Raw genomic sequence first — 3,570 nt, forward strand, 5'->3', positions numbered from 1 at the left:
TCCTTAACAGATTTAGATACTGAAAGGCTATTTTCCACGAAAACAGTCTGAATTTCAGAAAAAAACCAGTAGTGACTCAGATGGTGATGCTTTTGTTTCTCTTTTGGTCAGTACATGCAGTACCAAACCTTGATCTGAATTTACCATTTGAGCATAGAGAAGAGCCAGAGATGAAGGAATTGCCGACCTCCAAAGAAAGAAACCAATCACTTACCGAGAAAGGTAAGTAATTGATAATTAAAAGAAAGCAAGAAAAAACAAATCAGCATTAATCAAAGACAAGAGCTTTGGGACTCCATGTAGGGCTTTCTATCATCCTACTAGTGGTTGCCTATAACACGTTACCCCTTCGCTTTCTATTTTCCTTAGAATACTAATGACATTCTGACATAATTTATTTCTCCTCTTAGATTTTGATGTTAAGAGAGAAAATGAAGACGATTCTTCAAACCAGGATAATTTGGAGAATGAGTATTCATTTTTTGCTTTTGAGGAAAATATTCTCCATGGTCCTACTTTTAAAAAATACCGACGATCGATTAGAAAATCAACAGGAAAACTTCCCAGTGGAGTTGCAGACAGATTCACCTGAGAGCAAAAACATGGAAGAACCTCTCAAGTTTGCACCCCATAGCAAAAGAATACAGAAAAAAAAAATTTCAACGATATTCTCAGTGTGAAAAATGTGTTGCTCAGTAGTCACAACTTAATTGGCATCAGAAAATTCATTCAGGAGAGGAAGCTCATAATTGCTCTCAATGTGGGAAACGCTTCTTTAATGGCTCAGGCTTTTACAGGCGCCAACAATTTCATGGTGCTGTGTTTATATGTTGTTATTTAGCATTTAACAGCCTATTATAGTTATTAGGATTAACGCCAATTATAATAAGAGCTGTAACCCTTCATTCTGTATCATAAACATACATATCTGGATTTGTGAAGGATGAAGAGCATCTATTCATATCTTCTATCACCCCCCCTTAACATCCCCTCCCAAACAAAAACAACAAAACAAACAAAACCCTCTTTAATTAAATCTAGTATACTGTTTTTAACCCTCGAATCTCCGTTTAAGGGTCATGTACTATTGAAAGTCTTTTTTGTTTCTTCCAAATTTGATTTCGAGCTGGTCTCCCTGCTCCGATAGCACTTTTCTCAAGCTGTAATTGCTACTTTTTATAGCTGCCTCCATTTTTCAGTATATTGTTCTGTACTTAGTGATTGTGTTCTGTTCAGTGTTTGTATCTTCAGTACTAGACCCAGACCCTGACTCTAGTAGGAGCCCAGAAAATGCTATTAAATACGTTAACATGCAGCACACCTCAGGCCCCTCTACTGTTAAAGCCAAAAATACAGATTACGCCATCTATGTTTTCAAAACAATTTGTGGGGTCCATTATTTTATATTTAAGTTTACATAATTTTCTGTTTGTTGCTCTCTTACTCAAATTGGATGCCAGTGAAATTTAGTACAATAGAGTTGAGGGTTAACTTGATGATGTTCGTTTGAAATGTGAAATATTAGGGCTGTGATCATTGATTAGTAAAGACTAATTTTTATTTGAAAAAATCATTGAATTAAACTTTTACAACAGGAGAATTTGATGTATGCTATATACTTCAATAAAGCTGTTCTTAAATGTTTATAATGTATGGTCCTTTGGCTTAGAAATTCCACTTCTGTGGATTCATACTATACCAAAAAAAGTTGTTTTACCTAAAAAGGGAAGAAGTTTCAGGATAGTATAGAGTACCCTTGTTTCCCAATCAGTTGATGAAGAAATGTGTATTTGACACTACTCAGATGAGTTATTCATTCTGAGATCGCTAAGCCCCAGTATCCAAGCAGAAATGAGCCCAGTCTGAGTTTTGAGGTCCAAATGGAAACAAAAGGTAATGCCTATGGTAGCATCTAACACTGCACAGAAAGCCCTTACTCAGAGCTAAAGCCTGGGCCCCATACACAAAGGAGAAACAAAGAGCCCTGAACCATGACGTGTTGGGGTTGGACCCCTTGAACCAGAGCCTAGATCACCTGCAGCCTTGCACACAGGTCTCCAGACCTGGTGTTAGGCTTTTTCCGGGGTACCCCACCGATTCTACTGTAGAGGTACGCACCAGCAGCAATTTCCCGGAGACCTTCTGATAGCCTGTTAGCCCCCAGGACCTCAGTGGCAGGCGTTGGACTTGCCGTTCCCCCACTGGCTGATGAGGTAGCCTCAGGAGCACTCAGCACAGAGGCTGAGGCCAGAGAGGCAGGCAGTGTGTGTCCCAAACACCATCTGTGAACTGTGGGATGTAGGGAAGCAATGAGTGCTGCGGAAACAGGCCTCAAGCATACTTGCGTGACACTGGGTGAAGCCAACCCGAAGGATGCCACAGATTCTTCTAGGTCTATAAGGTTGCTATGAATCAGAATGACTAAGACAATGGATTCTGTTTGGGGATTTGTTTGTTTGTTTGGTAACCTTGGGTATCAGGGGCTCCAATGGGTATGGCACACCTGAGCAGCACCATCTTGTGTGTATTGGGGTGGGTTGTCCAAGTCACTGAGTTCCCGAGAGCTGGGCCTCAACCTATACCACACTGCTGTAATATAATGTGGGGGGGCTTCAAAAGTTCCTGGAAAAATCCATAGCCTTTTAATTCCATATTTTCATGAACTTTTTTGAAACCCTTTCATATAATCATCCATCCTGTCAACTCACCTGTCTTTGGGGAGGCAGCCATGGTGTTGAGGTTCAAAGCATGAACTCTGCAGGCAGACTACCTGAGTCCAGACCTCAAACTTCTCTGGTGATAGCAATGCATTTTGGGGCTAGATTTAAAGCCCCAGATAGCAGATCTCTGAGTTATTTGGTGTTGATGATTAAGAATCTCCAGATGCTGTGCTGAGACTGTTGGTGGCAATGATTAAGTTACATACACAATGGTGGTGGTGGTGATTGTGTGCCGTGGTGTCGGTTCCGACTCATAGCGACCCTGTAAATCTTTATGGAAGCAGGAAGCCTCATCTTTCTCCTGTGGAACGGCTGGTACTTTCAAAGTGCTGACTTTGAGGTTAGCAATTAGACTACTGCTACCAGAGCTCCTTTATATAACAGCTGTTGTTGTTGTTAAGTGCCATCGAGTCAATTCCATAGTGACCCTGTATAGGGTTTCCGAGGAACAGCTGGTGAGCTTGAACCTCCGACTTTGCAGTTCAGACAGCTTTACGGTCTGGCGCATTAACCCACAGGACTCCACTCAGTGACTGCCTCTGCAGAGGTTGTGGACCACACACACACACACACTCGCTGCTGTGGGCGTTGCTCTGTGTTGCCCTGGCGTTCCCACCACAGCCCCTGGCCTTCCCCCAATTCTGCTTGAGCTTATATAACAGTTGTTGTTGTTGTTAAGTGCCGTCGAGTTGGTTCCAACCCATAGGGACCTGAACAGGATTTCTGAGGCTGTAAATCTTTATGGGAGCAGAAAACCTCATCTTTCTCCCACGGAGCAGCTGGTAGTTTCAAACTGCTGACCTTGTGGTTCGCAGCCCGATTCATAACCACTACACTACCAGAGCTCCTT

This window comes from Chrysochloris asiatica, unplaced genomic scaffold (genome assembly GCF_000296735.1).
Source record: "Chrysochloris asiatica unplaced genomic scaffold, ChrAsi1.0 scaffold00498, whole genome shotgun sequence".
Taxonomy (NCBI): Eukaryota; Metazoa; Chordata; class Mammalia; order Afrosoricida; family Chrysochloridae; genus Chrysochloris; species Chrysochloris asiatica.